Source organism: Balaenoptera ricei, chromosome 3 (genome assembly GCF_028023285.1).
Source record: "Balaenoptera ricei isolate mBalRic1 chromosome 3, mBalRic1.hap2, whole genome shotgun sequence".
Taxonomy (NCBI): domain Eukaryota; kingdom Metazoa; phylum Chordata; class Mammalia; order Artiodactyla; family Balaenopteridae; genus Balaenoptera; species Balaenoptera ricei.
This window is the reverse complement of record NC_082641.1, coordinates 32,538,069-32,559,446: the sequence shown is the minus strand read 5'-3', so window position 1 is coordinate 32,559,446 and position 21,378 is coordinate 32,538,069. Positions and strand designations below refer to the sequence as shown.

The 21,378-nt window shown below is 44.0% G+C and overlaps 1 long non-coding RNA gene across 3 annotated transcripts in view; it reads left to right on the top strand.

Moving 5' to 3' along the window:
* The window catches only part of LOC132363569 (uncharacterized), a 181,645-nt gene extending 160,584 nt beyond the window's left edge, over positions 1-21,061 (top strand). For 2 of the 3 annotated variants that reach the window (XR_009502608.1, XR_009502610.1), the window contains exons 4-7: positions 10,277-10,768; positions 11,831-11,962; positions 12,098-12,336; positions 20,746-21,061. This is a non-coding gene — a long non-coding RNA (uncharacterized LOC132363569). The remainder of the gene's footprint in view (positions 1-10,276; positions 10,769-11,830; positions 11,963-12,097; positions 12,337-20,745) is intronic. The other variant, XR_009502609.1, reaches the window with a different exon arrangement.
* Positions 21,062-21,378: the final 317 nt, after the last annotated feature.

Genomic DNA, 21,378 nt, shown 5'->3' with positions numbered 1-21,378 from the left:
AAAGGCAAACAGAAAAAAAAAAAAAAAGAACACACACTCATTTTCTTCAGGTTAGAGATAAGCAGGAAACCCAAAGAACGTGTTCTTAACAATAAGACCTCAGTAATAATACTGAATAGAAATTCACCCAAGTGCATCTGACAGAAGTCCAGGCAGGCATCCAGGAGATTCTAGGGGTGAGCTGTTGAGTCACTCACTGTACGTCTTTTTCCTCATCTGTACATTGGGGATGAAGCCTGTATCACTATGAAACTATGACCTCATTTGTCTATTTTTATAAAAATGTTTATAAATGCATAGATTATGTCTGATAGAAACATCCTTTCTAGAGACAGAGGTAGGGTTGATGCACGGTCCCATATTCTGATTGACAAGTTGAAAGATAATGTTGATATCATCATGATCACCTCTAAGTCAATTCCAAGTTTGTGACTCTTGTTACCTATACTACTGCATATAACCCCATGCACCTGACTTTACCAGTCTTCCAACAATCCTGGTTCTACCACTGGCTTGCTGTGGGATTTGGGGAATGTTACTTACCCTCTCTGGGCATTGCTTTCCTTGTATGTTAAATGGAGAGGAGGAGATTTAGTCTTCATAAGAATCCTAGGAGGTAGCTACTAGGATTATCATCCCCATTTTACAGATGAGAAAACACACAGAGAGGTCAAGTAATTTCCCCAGAGTCACAGAGCAGCAAGTGGTGAAGCCAGGATTGCAGTCCATGCACTGAGCACAGCCCTTGCCCTAAACCCATATGTGGTGCTGCCCCTGTGCAAAGCTGTAAATACAGCTCGATGTCTTTAAAACGATTGGCCTTCTTTGGAGGAATGTGCTGGATATCCAAGTCAGAGATGCTCCTCTGCCCCTTTGTCCCATCCATGGGTCTGGGAGTTAAAAAATTGGAACTAGTGAATTCACTTTCTTCTGGGTAGAAGCAGTACAAAAAGTGTCTGTCCCATCCCCCAGGGCCCCAAGTATCCAAGCTCAGGGGCTACATTATCACATTTGCATTTTTGCTACCTCAAATATTAAATTATGCTTGTGTTTAGTACATTCAGTAAACATGCACTGAGTACCCACTATGTGCTTGGGACTTTCAGAGTCTGCAGGAGAACAGTGTAAATCACCAATGCCTGCCCTCAGGAAGCCTAGAGTATTGAGATTAAAGACCACTAGGTCATACACAAGAAAATATAAACAACCATAGGGTAATAGCTGGAAGGTGTGAAGTGAGTTGAGTTTGGGGATGGGATTCAGCCTGGGGAAGGCCAGTTCCAAGTTGATTCTGATCACAGCATTGAAGAGAGAGGGGGCCATCCTGGAGGACTTGACTTGCTTTGCATAATAAAATGCTTCTGATATTCACATTCAATTCTGAAGGTCAGTCTCTGGAAGTATTAGAATACCAGAGAGTTTCCCTCCTGGGGGTTAAATTGGTGACTATCCTGTTGTGAGAGATGGAGATTGCTTCCTCCAGATGTGCTCCTGAGCCCCTTGAGCCTGGTTCAGCCCCTTCTCTGTTCTCCCGTGTCACCCAAGGCACGTCTCCACATTTGCCCCTTGCACATATGTTATAAGGATCTGTTTAAAGGTCTCCTCTTGCCCTGGCATTTGAAGGGACTGAGTTAAACCAGATCAAACAGGTTTCTGCTGAAAGCCTTCCCTGAGCTCTTGTGTATTGTCAATACACAGCTTTCCCCAAACATATTTGACCCTACATCCTCCTGTGAGTAATACCTTTCAATAACTCACAGGACTAGAATTCTGAAGAACACAATTTTAGAAGCCCAGTGCTAGCTGCGGAGTAGAGAGAAATCGCAAGACAGGGTCCCGCCCTCCAGGAGCTCAGATTTTAGTGGGGAAGATAAAAGCCTCAAGGAGAAATTACAATTCAGTCCACTAAGTGCTAGATTCCAGGTATGTACAGGAATGTGGTGGCGGAAGGGTGTAGAGAAATAAGAAAACGTCAGAGAAGGCTTCAAAGAGAAGCTGATACAAGAGCTGAGCATTCGAGGATGAGTCGGCACCCACCAGGATAAAGGAAAAGGGCATGCCGGCTGCTGGCACACATGCACAAAGATATGGAATTAGGAAAGAGAAAGGCTCTTGGGGAGATTGCCACTAGATGTAGATGAAGCCTGAAGTACTGCTTGGAAAATGGCTGTAAATAAACCTAGAAGGAAGAGGGCAAATGAGGAAGGAGACTGTGGGCCAGGCATTGTGTGTACATTTTAACTGGCAGTGTGAAGTGAGAAGTTACTGAACCGTGGAGAAAGCTCATCAACTTCCCTCTTCGAAAAGGAAGTTACAGAGTGGCCTGGAGGACAGATTGGGAGGTTGTAAAAAGACACAAGTGACTGGTTAGGAAACTGTTGGACTATCCAGGTGAGAGATGATGGGGGATAACCAAGAAATTGGCAGTGGAGAAGGAAAAGTGTGAAAAATGAACAAATGATTAAGAGGCAGAGTTGACTTAGGAGTGGAAGAAGGTAGATGAGTCAAAGATGACTCTGCAGTTTCTGGTTTGAATAAGCAGGTGGCTGACTGTATCATTATCAGGAGAGAGAGGACCGGTAGAGGAACCAAGTCAGCTTGGAGGAGAAGACAGCAGCTTCCATTTGGCCATGTTGATTTTTTAGGTTTTTATGGAATCTACAGGTAGAATTAATGGTCTGGATTTTAGGCTGGAGATATATATTTGGGAGTTGTCAACCTAAAAATAATGTCTCAAGCCATGGGAGTGGGTGAGATCACCCAGCAAAGTGAAATTGGAAATAAAAAGAGGAGAGCCAAGTGCAGAACTCTGGAGAACAGATGCCAAGCAAACCTGAAGGAAGAAGGAGGTCCCAGTGCAGTGGTGTGGCAGAGCCTCATGGAAATATGATCTGGAAATCCGTACCTAAGTGTTGTTCCTGATCCTCTCAGGGGTGCACTAACCCATGGAAGAGCTGTGCCATGGTCAGAACTCCAGGTCCATGAGAGAAAACTTGAGGTGACACCAGATCTGCCTGTACCTTTCACCTCTTCCTCCTCCCATCTTTACTCCAGTCCTTCAAGTTCGTGTCCTAGTTGACTGGTCCCTCCCTCTAAGGTCAACCTTCCTGCTGCATCTCCCCACTCTGCCTCTGTCCTTGTCTACTCCACCGGACCAGTGTTATCGTTCAGCATTAACCCAGGGCTGCCGGCCACTTTGTGAAAGGGAGTCTGCACTCTGCTCCTTCACTCAAGTCCAGAGGACCAGGTCCAAAATGATCAGGAAAGGCATCAGAGTTTGAGTCTTAGATTCAGAAGTCTTCTTCATAGAAGCTGTCCCTAAGACCATGAATGCCATTGTCAAGGTAGAGTTTGGAGAAGGAGAGGGACAAAAAGAAATTTAAGTTAGCCTTTGCTTTCAGGGGACTAAGAGAGGAACAAGGCCAGCAAGGGAGGCTATACACTAATATTCAAGAAGATTGAAAAAGAACCAAGAGAACGTGGTGATATGGAAACCATGGGAGGTGAGAGTAAATGAAGGAGGGGTGGTCGCAGTGCTGAATGCTGCAGAGTTTGCAGAAAATGATGAAAGTGGCTCTTTTGCTCCTTTCTTGTTTGCCCGTTTCTATTCTCCTCTAACCTGAAAAGAACCTAATTATAGGAATGAGATCACTACGCAATTTAACCTAACTCCTGAATTATGGGCTCCTGAAGGCACACCATGCCTTGCTTAACCTGTTGATTCTTCTCCTAGATAAAAAGAAGAATGAAGAATGAAGCAGTTAAAAAATGACTAGCTCCTTACCTCCAACAGCCCCCTTAGCAATCCTGCAGGCAGATCACACCGGCAAGATAATATCTGAAGAAAGAGTCAGCCAGTCTGCATGCAATGGATAATGATGCAGTATCCAACCTCCTGCCTCAGTGACTCACTGGGATTCTTTCCCCTTTTTTCCCTTTATAAACTGTCATGGCTGAGCAGAATCTTTGGAGTTGGTCTCAGGACACGTGTCCACCTTCTCCCCAGATTCCTGGCTTTTCTGATTAAAGCACCTTTCCTTTCTATTGACACTTGCCTCTTGAATTTTTGGCTTTTGAGTGGTGAGCAGCTGAACCTGAGTTTGGTAACTGTGACTTGAGAAAAGGTCAATGGATTTGGCAACACAGAAGTCATAGGCAACTTGCTAAAGAGACATGTCAGTCACAAGACGGTGGAGAACCCAAATTGTTGAAAGTAAGGGAAGTGGAGGCAAAAAGAAAGTTCTTTCCAGAAGTTTAATGATGGAGGAAACAGTTTTAATTCATTCATTTATTTAATTCTTAAGCATCTACTTGGTCCAAGGCACTAAGATGACCAAAAAAATTTTTTTTAAGCGTCCAAAGCTCCCCACAACACCAAGGAGTCTGCGATCTAATTGAGACAATAAGCTGCACATAAAAAATTAACTGAAAATACAAGACATTGAGTTTGCCATCTTCCCTACTCAGCCCTGTTGTCACTATAAACTTTCATCCCTCTGTGATTGCACCCACTCCCACAGTTTCAAGGACCACCTATGACACAGCCCTCTCTCTACTAATGACAACACGGAGCCACACCTTAGCTCCTGACCTGCCCTCCACTCTCCAGATGGGCACTTCTGCCTGCCCACCGAGGCCTTCCATCTTCACTGTTACTACTCTGCCCGAAGGACTATGTACTTGGGCTGGTGACCCTGTTAGTACTGGTGCCAGCACACTGACAATCAAATTTGGGGGCACTTCACCAAAAATGCTTATCTTAGCTCTAGGACTTTAAGGCAATGATTTTCAAACTGTGTTAAGTGGAACCTCAGCATGGTCCCTGGTGTATCCTCTAGACTTGATTGACTATTTCCTTTCCCATGTTAGGGAAGTTTTCAACTATAATCACTTCAAATATTTTCTCAGGCCCTTTCCCTTTCTCTTCTTCTTCTGGGACCCCTATAATTCAAATGTTGTCCCAGAGGTCTCTGAGACTATCCTCAATTCTTTTCATTCTTTATTCTTTATTCTGCTCCTCGACAGTTATTTCCACCATTCTATCTTCCAGCTCACTTCTTCATTCTTCTGCCTCAGTTATTCTGCTGTTGATTCCTTCTGGTGTATTTTTCATTTCAGTTATTGTGTCGCTCATCACTGATTGTTCTTTAGTTCTTCTAGGTCCTTGTTAAACATTTCTTGTATCTTCTCAATCCATGCCTCCATTCTATATCTGAGATCTTGGATCACCTTTACTATCATTACTCTGAATTCTATTTCAGGTAGATTGCCTATTTCCTCTTCATTTATTTGGTCTTGTGGGTTTTTACCTTGCTCCTTCATCCGCAACATATTTCTCTGTCATCTCATTTTGTCTAACCTACTGTGTTTATGGTCTTCTTTCCACAGGCTGCAGGGTCGTAGTTCCTCTTGCTTCTGTTGTCTGCCCCCGGTGAGTGAGGTTGGTTCAGGGGCTTGTGTAGGCTTCCTGGTGGGAGGGCCTGGTGCCTGTGCTCTGGGGGGTGGAGTTGAGTCCTTTCCCTCTGAAGGGCAGGGCTTTGTCAGGTGGTGTGTTTTGGGTGTGTCTGTGAGGTTAGTACTTTAGGCAGCCTGTCTACTGATGGGTGGGGTTGTGTTCCTGTCTTGCTGGTTGTTTGGCATGAGGTGTCCAGCACTGGAGCCTGCAGGCAGTTGTGTGGGGCTGGGTCTTGGTGTTGATATAGATACCTCCCGGAGCATGCACGCCGATTAATATTCCCTGCGCCTGGGAATTCTCTGGCAATCCAGCGTCCTGGACTCTATGTTCCCACCTGGGAGGCCCAGGCCCAACCCCTGGCTGGGTAACCAAGAGCCCACAAGCCACACAGTGAAGCCCAAGAAAAAAGAAAGAAAAGGAAAAAAAATGAAAAGAAAAAAAAACAGACAAACAAAACCCAAGACAAATAGCAAAACCAACAGCAAACAAAGAGCAGCAACAACACAACACACACACTCACACACATAGAAAAAAGAAAAAAAAAAGAGAGAAAAAACCAAAAACAAACAAACCAAAAAAACTAAGGAAACAGACAAACAAACAAAAGAATTTTAATATGAGAACAGTCAACAAGGACTAAACTAAAAAAAACAAAGAATGAAAAATAAAACAAAAACAGAAAGCAAGCAAACAAACAAAAAAGCAAAGAAAACATAAAATATACATATAAAAATGATGGAAAAAAAGAAAAAACAAAGAACAAAAACAAGGAAAAAACCACAAAGCAACAAAAAAGTAAAATAAAAATAGAGAAAATTTTAAATTATATATATATTTAAAATTTTTTTAAATAATAAAAATTAAAAATAACAGATAAAAAATAATAAAAACAACAACACCAACAACTGAGCAAAAAGAAGCAAATAAAAAAAGAATAATAGTAATAAGACTATTTTCCTGGGGCCTCCACTGTCAGTGTCCTTGCTCCCACAGTGAGCCAGAGCCTATCCCTGCCTCCCCAGGAGGCCTTCCAATACCTCTAGGTAGGTCTCTGCACCTGCTGTGAGCACTGTAGGGGCAGCTCAGACTCTGACCTGGCCCAACTCCCACGTGTACTTGCCCCCAAAGTCCACTGCTGCAAAGGCTAGACTGGCCTCAGAGGTGGGAACACTTGTTGTCTATTCAGGTATGCCACAGAGGCAGGATTTACCCAGCTGATCTCGGGGATTTAATCTGTAGCTTGTGCAGCTACATGGAAAGATTTTCATTACTCTTCCTTAGTTGCACCGCCCCTGGGACTCAGCTTTGGTTTCAACCCCACCTCTGCACGTGTGCCGCCCTCAGGTGTCTGTTCCCCGCCCAGGTGAGAGGGAGCAAAAGCAGTGGCTGCTTGGGGCACACTTACTCACGCAGGCTGGGGCAGAGGTACCGCGGCCACAATTGGAGTGTCTGCAAGTTGCCTGTGACAGTGGAGACCAGCAGGCAGTTGGAACAGATTGGGGCGTGCTCGCTCTGTTGGGAGCCCCTCCCGGTGTCCACAGAGGCAGGAGCTGGTGTGGGGAGCTGTGACGACCCTGCCACCCAACCTCTCAACAATGGCGCCTCGCTTTTCAGGCAGACCACGCATCATCTAGGGGCATTCCTGGCCACGGAGCCCCTCACTCCTGTCCCCTCTGTTGTATCCACACAGCCAACGATGTTCCTCTCCCCAGATCCGTTCTCCCAACCCCACACTTTAGCACTCAGCCCCTGCCAGCATCAGTGGACTCTCGTCCCAGGCAGGGGCGCCCAGGGCTGATCTCCAAGGAGGCTTTGGGATGGGCAGCGCTCAGGCCCCCGGAACCCATGCAGGTGGAGGAGACCCCGGCCCAAGGAGGGAGCAGGCCTGCTCAGGTGGGAGCCCTCCCAGTGCCCGCGGAGGCTGAAGAAGCCAGCAGTTGGAGAAAAGGCTCCACCCTTTGCGTACCACTCAACAATGACACCTTGCTTTTATGGTATCTCAGGCTTTTTCCTCAGACTTTCCTGGTTGTGAAGCTCCTTACTCCTGTCCCTTCAGGCTGTCTTTTCACAGCCAACAGCTGTCCCCTCCCTGGGTTCGCGCTCCAAACCCCACTTTCCAGCAGCCAGCTCCCTTTCACAACAGACGACTCATGATTCAGCCTGGAATGCACAGAGCTGCAGTGTAGACCATGCGTGCAGTTCTTACTTTGTCCTACCTTCTGCAGACTGTCGGCTGTGTTCTCCCTTGATCCCCCAAAGGTCCTTTTCTGTCCCAGCTGATTTCCCCACTGTGAGGGAGTTTTTCTGAGTGTGGAGACCTCCCCTCACCTTCAGTTTCCTGCCAGGGTTGCTGGTCCCTTTTATGATTCCTCTTTTCTTTTTTCCTTCTTTCTTTCATTCTTTTAGGTGTCGAAAGTCTTCTGCTAATGTTCAGCAAGTGCTCTGTGGGAACTGTTCCACTTGTAGCTGAATTCTTGGTGTACTTGTGAGGAGTGACAAATTCCGTGTCCTCCTATTCCGCCATCTTGACTCCTCCCCTGGAGTCACGAGAAAGGAAAAGCCTTGAATTTTAAAACTCATATGTCTGACTCACTTTCTGTCCTTGCTCTTTGTTTTATAGCTACTTTATTTTATCTATTTATTTATTTTTTTATTTTTGGCTGTGTTGGGTCTTCATTTTGTGCAAGGGCTTTCTCTAGTTGTGGCAAGCGGGGGCCGCTCTTCATCGCGGTGCGCGGGTCTTTCACTATAGCAGCCCCTCCCCTTGCGGGGCACAGGCTCCAGACGCGCAGGATCAGTAGTTGTGGCTCACGGGCCCAGTTGCTCCGCGGCATGTGGGATCTTCCCAGACCAGGGCTCGAACGCGTGTCCCCTGCATTAGCAGGCAGATTCTCAACCACTGCGCCACCAGGGAAGCCCCCTTGCTCTTTGTTTTATCTGTGACCCATTTCTAAGTGATGCTCTTTCACTGGAAGCACATCTCCTGGGAAGCCTGCTCTTCCTCTCTCTCTTGACCAAGGTCTGGGTGAGGTTTAGGACCCAAAAAGGGGCATGGAAGGGCACACCCATTCCTCATCTGGGAAATCCAGGCATCTCTCGGTAGGATGGGGATGATCATTGCTATCTCAAAGAGGGTAGTGAGTGCAAATTCTCTCATATTTTAACAAATAAGTATTGAGGGTCTACTACGGGTCAGACATTGTGTTGGGTGCAGTTGCCTGCCCTCGAGACAGTGAGTTATTACAATAAAGTGGAAATGATGCTGCAATAAAAATAAACTACCGTTCTCCTCTAGGGAAACACAGAGAAGGGGCAGGCAGCCAGGGGCTGAGGGACTTAGAGCTGCTGTCAGTCCTTTACCTTCATAGAGGATCTGCAGTTAGCCCCTGAAGGATGTTGGGGGAAGGAGAGGAAAGGGCCCAGTGAGGTGGGAGTAGCACAGGAGTGATTCACTGTGGTTGAGAGTAAGAGTGCTGACTCTCGCTGTGGTGGTGGCCACTGGGAAAGTGTGTCTTCAAACACAAGGCTATTTATATTTTATCCCTAAGGCAAAAAGGAACCAGTCTTAAGTCCCAGAGCCACTGCCACCCATTCATCTCTTAGAAGGATCCCACCACGTGATTCCTGGATGCAGCTGTAGAATGCATGTCCATCTAGATTCTAATATAGACCAGTGCTTCTTGACCTTTCTTTCATTATCATCTCCCTAAGGAGCCTTTTGAGACATTTTTTTCCCTAATCACTTTGCTGCCTCCCATGAAATTTTAATATCACAAAAATGCTGTTCAAGTGTTCAGGTACTATAGACATACTGTGCTTTATACATAAATGATTATGTGTTTTCGTTCCCCAAGAACTAGTTTTCACCTCCCGGGGAGTGATAATGTCTCTCAAGGTTCAGGTTCCGTAAGTGCTTGCCCACTCTTTCCAACCCCTGCCCCCACCTCTTCCCCCCTCCCATGCTCAGGATCCAGCTTGTCATTTATCAAAATCCTATCTGGATTCCCTCTTAATCACTCCAGCACAGGTGTTCTCAAGCATTCGGGGCTGGGTCATTCTTTGTTGGAAGGGGGAGGTTGTCCTGTGCCTTGTATGACTTTGAGCAGCTTCCCTGGCCTCTGTCCTTAGATGCTAATAGCACCCCCCGACCAGTTGTGACAACCAAAAAATGTCTCCAGACATTGCCTGTGTCCTCTGATTGAGAACCACTTCTTTAAGCCTTTAGCTGCAGGTTCTTCTGCTCTTGCAAAGCAATATTTGCAAGCACACTAATTTTTCTGTCCACAAGAGATGGCATCCTTGGTCCAGAGGGATCCAGGAAGGGAAAGCCCCTGCCCCTTGCTTTGTAATCCTCTCACCCTACAAGCTACTTCTGTGTCTTTTCCTTATGCAACACTGAACTGTCCAGCTCAGACCTCCAGGTCCTGAGTTGATAATCTCATTACAGCTAATCCTGTTTACAGCCGTTCTCTTGGCAGAACAATCTTGTCAGGACCGAGGCTCTTTCCTTGCCATCCACTGCGCTTGCTGCTCCATTGTTCCTGGGGATGGTGGCCCGGCTGCACATAAGCTTTCATTGATAGGGCCTATCCTGTTTATGAGGAGTCTGCAGAAGGGCCCCAGCAAATACTTCCATCCCTTCCTTCAATAAATGGCTCTCTTTGATCTGTGCAAGGCAAAATAGTGTTCGTCAGCAGCTGGGCTTCCTCTAGCTGATGATGGGGACATCCTGTCCCAGAAGACTCCCCAAAATAACACTTTTTGAATTTCAGAATATTTTCAGGTTTCTCTTTTTTTCTAAGCATTTTTCTTTTTTTGCAGGGTATCTCTTTATGGCAAGTAAAGAAAGGGGGCTGGGGCTTCCCTGGTGGCGCAGTGGTTGAGAATCTGCCTGCCAATGCAGGGGACACGGGTTTAAGCCCTGGTCTGGGAAGATCCCACATGCCGCGGAGCAACTAGGCCCGTGAGCCACAACTACTGAGCCTGCGCGTCTGGAGCCTGTGCTCCGCAACGGGAGAGGCCGCGACACTGACAGGCCTGCGCACCGCGATGAAGAGTGGCCCCCGCTCGCCGCAACTGGAGAAAACCCTCGCACAGAAATGAAGACCCAACACAGCTAAAAATAAATATAATAAATAAATAAATTAAAAAAAAAAAAAAAAAAGAAAGGGGCTGATCTTAGTTCTTGAAGCCCAGAGTAACACAAAGCTGAATGGTTTTCTGCAGGTCACCACCAAACAGGAGAAAAGGACAGGGCTGATAATAATATAAACATTTGGAAGCAGGACAAGAGACAAGATTAGGGCTGGCCAGGTGAGATCCCTTTTCATGTTGTCAATTTAAAGCTCCAAGTTATCTAACAAGGTGAGAAAGAGGTCATGGGTATTAGTCACCTGAATAACAAGGTGGTAGGAACTAGTTCAGTTATGCGGATGAATGGTAAGTGGAATTTTCTACTTCCGTAGCTTTTAAGAAATTACCAGGTGAAGAGAGATTCTCTACGTGCTGCTGTGGTTCTCAAAGTGCAGGCCCTAAATCCAACAGCATCACCTGGGAACTTGTTAGGAATGTAGATTCTCTGGCTCCACCCCAGATACTGAATCGGCAGCTCTGGAAGTGTGGCCAGCATCTGTGCTAACAATCACCTCCAGGTGATTTTAATGCACGCTAGAGTTTGAGGAGAACCAGTCTCTATCCATAACCTTCAAACTTCCGAGAACCTAAAAATCACTGTGGGAGCTGATGAAAATGCAGGTTCCCAGACTCCATCTCTAAAGATACATTTGGTCCGGGTTGGGCCCTGGGAAGTCTGCCTTGATAATAAGTATCCCAGGGTGATTAGGATGCAGGATCCAAAGCCAGGCTTGAGGAAGATCTGACTTAGACACACAGGGGCAGTAGACATTTTCCACAGCGCTCCACTCCTGTTCCGAAGAGACCCCCCTCGTGGCTGAGAATGAGCCGGTATCACAACTCAGCTTCCCTTCCCAGTCATTCCGTGAAGCTGGCTGCTAGGGTTACCTATTGTGACAGGTGGTTCTTTTCAGGATTACTCAAATACTAGAAGGTCAGACTGGCCCCATCAGTTCCTTTCACGCTGACATCTGAAGCACGTTGCTAACTCCTAACCTGGGTTGGGCTCGCACAGATAGCTTAGAAGGAAAAGCTTTGTATCCCCTTACTAGTTCCTTGAACCACAATCCAAGACACAGTTTGGTTTTCCCAGGAGTTTTGTTTCGCACAGCTGATGCATTCCAGGCATTGCTGGGATGCATTTTTCTTCTCCTCTTTCCCTCCAGCCCCCAGCCTATGCCATAGGAGCATATATGGCCTCCTGGGGTGATCATCCTCAAATCCTAACCCTCTCTCCCAAAGCTGTCTCTCCCACCAGATACCCGGCCCTTCACCGTGCAGAACTGAGTTCGCCAAGACCACTATCAGCTCCGAATTCCAGCTCAGAGAGGGAGCTGCTGCTACTGCTGCTGCATCTCAGATGTAGGCTTCAAGGTACAGTATTGGCTGCTGTCTTCCTGGCTTTGTTTTCTGTGTCCCTTTTGGCATCTTACCACTCAACTTTTCTGGCGCTTCTGAGTGTTGGGCTCTTTATTTCTCATATAGTTTACTGTGATCTATTCTCAACAGACTCTTCCTCCAGTCAGTCACTGGCACCCTAGAGAGAGGGTCCTTCTTTGTCCCCAGTCACTGTTTGGAGCCCCACAATAGCAATGGATGGGGTCCACTAGAGCCACTGTGTACAGTTGTGCAGTTCGTGCACTGCACAAAGACGCCTCAGGAAGGCGGCAAGTGTGGACTGAAATCCAGCTTGTGTTCTGCTCACCAAGAGGAGTGCGTGACACTGTGCTGTGGACAGCTGGAAGAAGGTACACTGTTTTGTTTTGTTTTCTTTTTACACGACAAGTCTATATACATATATATATCTTGACACAATCACATTAGGTTATCAGCTGACACTAGATTAATGCGTTTTATTGTCATCTCAGTGTTTATGTGAAAATGAAGACTTTTAGAGTGCTTGAAACTATTTTATGAGAAATAGTTAATTCATAGGTTTTATTTCTTAGAGCATTTTAGGTTTACAGAAAAACTGAACAGAAATTACAGTGTTCCCACATGCTCCCACGCACTCCCTCCCACCCCACCTCTCGTTTCCTCTATTACCAACACCTTTCATTAGTTGGGGTACATTTGTTACAATGGATGAACCAATATTAATCCATTATTATGAACTAAAGTCCATAGTTTACATTAGGGTCCCCTCTTTGTGTTGTACATTCTACAGGTTTTGACAAATATGTAATGCCTTGTATTCACCACGTTTGTATCATACAGAAGAGTTTTACTGCTCTAAAAACTCCCTGTGTTTCACTTCCCCACACCTCCCTCCCTTACTTCCCCTCCCCAGGCCCTGGAAACCACTGATCGTTTTACTGTTTTATAGTTTGGTGGAAGGTATACTTTTCTTTGTACAAAGGAATATCTACCAGATAAAACCACAGGGTTTTTTCTGCCCAGAGACACACGATTTTTTTTTAAAATTTAGCCAATGCCTTGAGTCTAAGAGCAAACCTAATTTAGGTTCCTTCTCTGGATGACTTCAGTGTATCCCATCTCCCTTGTTTCTCTTTAACTAGTACAACCTTATTTTTTGGTAAACATTACTTTATGGTCCCCTTTCTCCATTCATCCATTCCTCCCCTACTACGATACATCTTTTATGTCAATGCTGTCCCAAAGACCTTTCTGCAATGATGAAAATGTTCTATATCTGTGCCACCCAATACAATAGCCACTAGTGTCATGTGGCTACTGAGCACTTGAAATGTGGCTAGTGCAATGGAGGAACTGAATTTTTAAATTCTATTTAATTTTAATAATTTCAACTTAGCCCCATGTGGCCAATAGCTACTATTTTGGACAGCACAGATTTAAGTTTTTGCCTATGCCAGATCACCCATCCTGATAGCATTCATAAACGTTCCCCCGCCTTCATACTTGAAATCCTCCCTTTCCTCTTGAATCTTCCCTGACAAATTAGAAAAGCAACTAAATTCTGCCTGACCCCGTTCATGGCTGAAATACACAGCTCCCACATCTGTCACGTTTATCACCATCCAATATATTCTTTTCTTACACAGAACATTAAGGTGTCTTGTAAAATCTATTTATGAGGCTCTCCCATGTTCCTTGTCTATGCCTTTTTATGTCTCCCTCCATTAAGTGTTTTCTGTTTAAAACTCCATACCCTTGGAAAACAGAGTAGAATTACATAACTCATGCTTTAGTTGGCAGTTTCTACAAGCCATTGTCAGTGGGTTAATACACGCCATTTTAGATGATTGTGACACAACACTTCAGGGCTGAAAGAGTGGGAAGAGAAGAAACAATAACATCAAAGGAAATGAAGAGAATTAGGAGTCTCAGTCCAGGACTCAGCACGGCATGAGTAAGGAGATGTGGATGGTGGCTGTTAGGAGGCTGGCATTCTGAGCACATCTGTGCCACCAGCAGGCGCATGACATTGGTCATATCAGGGACTCAGCTTTCTCCTTCATGGAATGAAGGGTTTGGACCAGAGGCTCCAGTTCGAGGTGTCTCCCAGCTTAGAATGCTCCTTGGGTCAAAAGTAGCCTGGGAATGACTGGGACATTGGAAACAGACTTGGTCACGTGGAATATTTCACACAATCTCACCCCCACCACCGCTTCCCCAGCTAGCAGTGTTTGTGATGAACACATTAACTTTGCTGAGGACAGGACTGAAACAATATTTTAAGAACCAACAAAACCTAGTTCAGAGTGAGTCATTGGTCCTGACTATAGTGGCTCAACTGACCACAAAAGTTTGTGAATGATCTATATGGTGTCCTTAAAACATCTGCACAAACCTTTTATTTCCAATGCTTTGAACAGAAATAAACAGTCTTTAATCCAAAGTCTACACTCCACAAAACAGTTGAAAATTTAAAGTATAAGCACGGACTCCCTGGCTGAGTGTCTCTTGCCGGTGTGCCCATGTGAGTGGCCAGTTAAATGCCTGGCCTCTGCTATGTAAGCAGTAGGAAATCTTTGCATATAAAAACAGGGCAAGTTGTGCTAAAGTAAAACTCGTGTTCTGGAACTCTTAATGTGCACGTAAAATTACCGCTTAGGCTTGCAAGCTAAATGATTTGCTAATGGCAACTAAAATGTGACATGCCCCCGGAAGAAATAATTGAATCATAACTTGGAAGGGTCTGAGTCGATTATCCTCAGCCAAGCGCTTAAATATTTTTTTCTTTCTCTCCCTAAACCTTGCTTCTGCAGTGAAGAATAGGAATAGTGTTGTTGTGATGACTAAAGGAAACTAGGGCATAGCACTGTAAACCCTTCAGAGTTCCCAGCACCGTTGCAATTACGCATTTCTTTATACAATCACTTGCCTGCTGTCTCTCCCTGCTAGACTGTAAGTTCCAGGAGGGCAGGGTTTTTGTCACCTTTTGCTCAGAGTCTGGCATGTAGGAGGGAGTCAACACAGATCTTTTGAATAAAACATGTAAATCATTTAGAGTCACTGGAGTCAAATCCCCGGGCTTGGCTCCTGTGTTCTTGGACAAGTAGCTCTTCGGCCTATGCCTTCGTTTCCTCTTCTATAAAGGAGGATAGTGATGGTATCTACTTGATTGAATAACTGTGAGAGTTGAGTGGGATAATATATGCAAAGGTCTTAGAACAGTGTCTGGTACATAGGGAGAACTCATTAAACGTTAATGATTTTTAATCATTAAAAATTGATGATAGTTGATGTGTAATAAGCACTTCATAAATGACAGTTCTTATTATTTGCTATCATTTTTGAAAGACTATTTGCCCTTTGAAATAGCAGTTATATGGAGGTCCTCAGTTACGTATTCTACTATACTAGGACAGCTGCTTTCCCTTTGTATGCTATGCCAGGCACAAGTGTGGACACAGCATGTCAAAGGAAACACCAAAATGATGTTCACAATGGTACATGGGTCTCTAGGGTCCAGGGAAAAGTGACAAAATGTTTTCCCACCTCCGTATGTTACAGGATCCCTCTCTCACCTCCTGGTACCCTCCCCTCATCTCTATTTGGCCAGTTGTCCCAGAAAGTCCCCAGCTTACAAATCAACCTCCCCTATAGGATCTGTCTCTACCCATCACCGTTAAAGGATGCTTTTCAGCAATCTATTCTCTTGTGGAAATAATTTATTGCCAGAAAGTAACTGATAAAAGCCTATATTTCTATATTCAGGACAGGAAGGAAAAATAAGAAAAAAGACTTGAGACTAATTCTAGATCTTGCCTTTACTAACTGAGTCACTTCTGGTAAGTTACTTGATTGATTGTGTCTCAGAATAATATCAGTTAGACGGGAATAATCAATATGTGATCTACCTCTGGGCTTATGAAAATTAAATGAGATAAGCGTGCAAAGGACCTAGTTCCAATTAAGAGAAGAGAGTTTCTAAATTGTGAAAAGAACAAATTTTGCCACCCTTCCAATTCCAGTCATTCTGAGTGTCCAAATTGATCTGGGAGATTTAGCGAGGGGTTTTTTCCTTTCCCTAGGGACTCCATTTTTAAATGGTGGGGCTACTTCCTATCTGAGGACAAAGGAGAGGTGGAGAAGGGCACACACACACTTTCTTTTCTTTTTTGCCCTCTGACCTTTTCTCTAATTTGTAAGTAAAATTTGAATAATGCTATAATTCCATTCCAGTATTTTCTATATACTCTTCTTTAACCGAATAAGGTAATCAACTCTTATCCTTAGCCTCTCCCCTAATTTTCTGAATTTAATGACTCTAGATTTGAATTTTATAGCATTTCAGGAACAGGTTTTTTCCCATATAATTTGAGATTCAATTTCATTTATTTGAGAATTGATTGTTGTTAAAAATCTAATTGTTTTTAATAAGCAAAATCACTTTGATCCATTTTATTCTTTTTATTTTTTTACAATTAAGGAGCATTCACTTTAATATTCATAGTTCTTTGAAGTATAACACTACGCGTTACTATTTCTTGTTTAAACATGGTCTAGCAAGATCAACAGTTACTTGTAAAAAAAAACATGGGAGAGGGGTTAGCATACACTTAAAGAAGGCAGTATTCCAAAGAACATAATTGTAAAAAATGACAACAGTATCATAGATCTCCTCAATGTAAAAGCACAATTAATATTAAGAAATATATGCATAATCTGATCCATTTAATTCTGATAGGTAGAGTATATAAAAACATTGCTAACCTATAGTAAATGGTTGAGATAGATGATGGGGTAGATGATCTGAAAACTAAAGTGCAAAGCTCAGAGCATTTTATAAAACTTGCCAAAGCAAACCTCGTTCTAAAGAAAAACACTCAGGCAAATTCCCAAGTTCAGGTCTTAATATACCTTTTATCCTATAGAAGCCATTCCTTTCCTGAGCATTGAAAAGACAAGATCTGAGAGGTGCTTGCTTAATCCACAGGGATCTAAGGCCTTTTTAAAAAGGAACTCAAAGACCTAAGCAAATATTACCTCTGAATTTTGTAAATATTTTATTCCTTACTTATTTGTCTGAGCAAAATCATATATCCTCTAACAACCCTAACTAGATACAACTTTTAACCTAAAGAAAAAAAAATTGGAAAGTAAAAATGTGCTTTGGGATTTAGTTAGAATTGAAAATCCATTTCCTTTCTATGTAGTAATGACTTTTATGGGGCTTTATAACAATAAGGTTGGTTAAAAATATTTAAAGCCATGGAGAATAATTGGACAGTCTCATACCACGCTTTATACAATATTCTTTGTGTTAAAATAATTTCCCTTAAGCCCCTTCCTCTTCCCATTGTCTCCCTACCTCCCTTGTCAGGAGTGAACTAATCAGAGAGAACCTGCTTGACTGTGTAGCCCTGAGAGTTTGGTTCTGAGAGGACAGATGCTGGTCTCCCAGTTCTGGAACTTTCTACCTGTGTGACCTTGGGCTAGTGACTTAACCTTCTGAACCCCACTCTACTCATTTGCAGCAGGTTACCCACTTCCCAAGGTTTTTGTCAGAATTAAATCGGACGGTGGGGATTTTGCTAGCAGGAGAATGGTGTCCTTCACCGCCCCCAGCTGCAGTTAACTTTCACTCTGACATAATGTTGCTATCGGTCAAAAATAAAATGGGCCTTGGTTGCAGCATGAGGACTTCTTAGTTGCGGCATGCAAAGACACGGCACAGCCAAAATTAAAAAATAAAAAAAATTGGCGAATGTTAGTGTACATAAATTTTTAAAAAATAAAATGAGGGACCTCCCTGGTGGCGCAGTGGTTAAGAATCCGCCTGCCAATGCAGGGGACACGGATTCGAGCCCTGGTCTGGGAAGATCCCACATGTCACGGAGCAACTAAGCCTGTGCGCCACAACTACTGAGCCCACATGCCACAACTACTGCAGCCCACGTGCCTGGAGCCCGTGCTCCACAACAAAAGCCACCGCAATGAGAAGCCCGTGCACTGCAACAAAGAATAGCCCCTGCTCGCCACAACTACAGAAAGCCCACGCATAGCAATGAAGACCCAACACAGCCAATAATTAATTAATTAGTTAATTAATTAAAAAAAATAAAATTAAAAAAAAATGAGTCTTGGGACATGGACAAATGGATGGGGTCAGAATACAGATTCCAAATTCCACTGTCACCACGGAGAAGGAACAGAAGGCAGGGCCTTTGAATCCCTACACCTTATATACATAGTAAGCACTAGATGCATGTGTTTTTGAATGGTCTTCTGGTGGATTCGATAGAAATAAGGTACCCTGACTAGCATGAAGCTGGTAAAGTTAAAAGATGGTAGAGAATGATGGGTTAAGAGCAAAGGATGGGAATCAAGCACGTTGGGATCAGATTCTAGCTTTGTAGTAACTTTGGACAAAGGTGCTAATTTCTCTGAATCTGCATTTAAATCTGATCATTCTTCTCCCTCTCCATCCCCCTCCCCCTCCCCACCCCCCTCACATTCCCAGTCACACAAAACAGTTGACAGCTACCACTCTGGATAGCTTCACCTTGCCTTTAGGATAAAGTCCCAAGCACGGCCCATGAGATCTGGTCCCTCTCACCCTTCTATCCCTGGTTCTCTTAGCTCCAGCAATAGTGCTCTTTTTCAGTCCCCTCGGAAGTGCTGTCTGGCCCTGTCTTGCCCCTGTGTGATCCAATAACATCTTGTCTCATCTGCCTGGAATGATGTCATCCCCAGCACCGGTACCTCCTCCCCCATTGAGTGAATAACCCTGAATGTCTAGGCTTAAACATCATTTTCTGAGTGAGATTTTGCCTCCCGCCCCACCCTAGGTTAGGGATCCTCCTGTGCTCTGTGTTTCCCTCTTTCTTCAGTCTTGCTGCACTGTGATGTCTCTTCCCCCCGCATTAGACTCCATGAGGTCTCCGTGTACATGTAGAGGGCGGATCCAGCGTAGAGCAGGGAGCATTGGGTTTACCTTGTTCTCTACTGCAGTCCCAGAGTCCAGCCCAGCGGCTGCTCGTAACACACGCTGACTGGATGCGTGAAGGACTGAGTATCAGGAGACTGAGGTCTCCTCCCAGACTTGTGAGGGCTAAAGGAGATGATGTCTGTATCAAGTTCAGAACCACTCTTGGCACCTGGTAAATATCTCAGCCATTGGTGGCTATTATCATTAATAGAAATGTTTAAGAGATGAATTTGTTTCATTTCTAAATTCTTTGGTGGGCACTTCTCCAAATGGGAGAGTTAAAGGAAGGTAAGCAAGCTGCCCATTTGTACCCATTCTTCTAAGTACAATTGGAGAGTTTTAGAGCAGAACAAGAAGAAACAATGTGCCAAACCAAAATTGGAGCCAGGACAGAAAATGGCTTTGATGTGATGGATCGAGTGTAATTGTATGTTTGCATGCGCCTCGGGTCTGGCTATGCTCCAGGTGCAAACATCCATAACCCAGTCCATCAACCAGATGTTACCAGTTTGGAGAGTTTTTTTTTTTTAAACAGAAATATGATCTATGCCTATAGAAACCTACATGTTAGCACACGGAAAATGACTGTAGTCAATATCATATAAAAATACAATTTGCAAAAGATAATTACGGAATCCACATGAAAGTCTTATACCTGAGTCTTAAACTTGAGTAATAAAAGGTGAATACTCCTTTTCCAGCTGGAATTTAAAGATAGGATTTTCATAATGGAGACCAGATTATATAAAATTTGATGTAATAAAGTTGTATCTTCTTTTATTAAAAATTATAAATAAGTGTGAGACTTCTTTTATTTTCAACTGACCAGGCCTCTTAAGTTACAAACTTTGCTGAGATCTAACATGGGTAGGATAGATGCTGATGATTCTTAGTATTGGAAGAAACTTCATGATTCAAAAAAATGAAGTCATAATGTTGGTATGTCATGTATCAGGACTGATGTTTTAAAATGGGAACTTTTAATTCCATCTTCTATGACTGGTCCAAAATTTCTTGAGGATGTTGCAGGGGAAATGAAGGAACATTTGGAAAGGGGGAGAAAAATCTATCTGCTACCTCTTCTAAACTATTATCTCTCTACTACTAGTAGCCTGAGACTGGCTTTTCTCTGAGCATCCCTAATTGAGCTTCTGTTAATAGACTTGGTATATAAGTTAGGGATATATTTGGCTGCAAGTAATAGAAAACCCAAACAATAGTAACTTCAACAAATAGAGGATTCTTTTTCACACATTACAAAAATCCAGAGTTAGGTGATTGTTGGCATTGTTTGCAGCTCACAATGCCACGAGGGACCCAGGTCATTGTATCTTTCTGCTCTGCTATCCTTATAGCCTCATGTTTCAAGATGTTCCAAGATGTTTGCCATAGTTCAGACATCACATGTGCTTTGAAAGCAGGAAGAGAGTGTTATCTCTGTCTCCTTTTAACAGGAAATCAGAGGCTTTATCAGAACTCCCAGGCAAATATCTACTTGTGTTTTATGGGCTGGGAAAGAGAATATTTATCTGGACAAGTGTTTAGTGAGGAAAAAGAGGGAAGTGGATATTGGATAAGCAACTGACATTGATGCTACACTTGGCTTGGTGTTCACACTACCCTGGTTGCCGATGGGAGGTGGGGAAGGGCACTGACACTCCTATGTGATCTGTCATGCTCTCTTAGTAGGGCTGGGTGAATAAGTGAAGATTTGACAGGCCATTTCAGGGAGCTTCCAAATCTGAGCTCAGCTAGCAAAGGAACTCACTAATAATATTTTGCTTGTCTAATATTTTAGACTTTCAAAATCATGATGTTGGGCTTCCCCGAGGGCACAGTGGTTAAGAATCCTGCCAATGCCGGGGACATGGCCCTGATCCGGGAAGATCCCACATGCTGCAGAGCAACTAAGCCCGGGCACCACAACTACTGAGCCTTCGCTCTAGAGCCCACGAGCCACAACTACTGAAGCCCCCACGCCTAGAGCCCATGCTCCGCAACAAAGAGGAGCCACCACAATGAGAAGCCCGTGCACCGCAACGAAGAGTAGCCCTCGCTCGCCGCAACTAGAGAAAACCTGTGCGCGGCAACAAAGACCCAGCGCAGCCAAAAATAAATAAAATAAAAATAAATAAATTTAAATTAAAATGATGATGTTATTTAGATTAAGGTAGATAGCCATTCTGAGCTGAGCTAGATGCTTTCCTACACAGAAAAAGAGTGACTAAGTAACCATTCACGATGGTTCCTAGGTGACTCTGTGTGACTGTGTGTCCCTGTACTCTAGAAATAGCTGGATCTTCCTGATGTCCAGCGTGGCATCTCTTGCCAAGTCGGAAAGAGATCTGAAAATTCCCATTCCATTCCATTTGCGGAGGATACCACAGCATTTCTTCTTCCGACCCTAATGGGAAGCACATGGAGATCACTG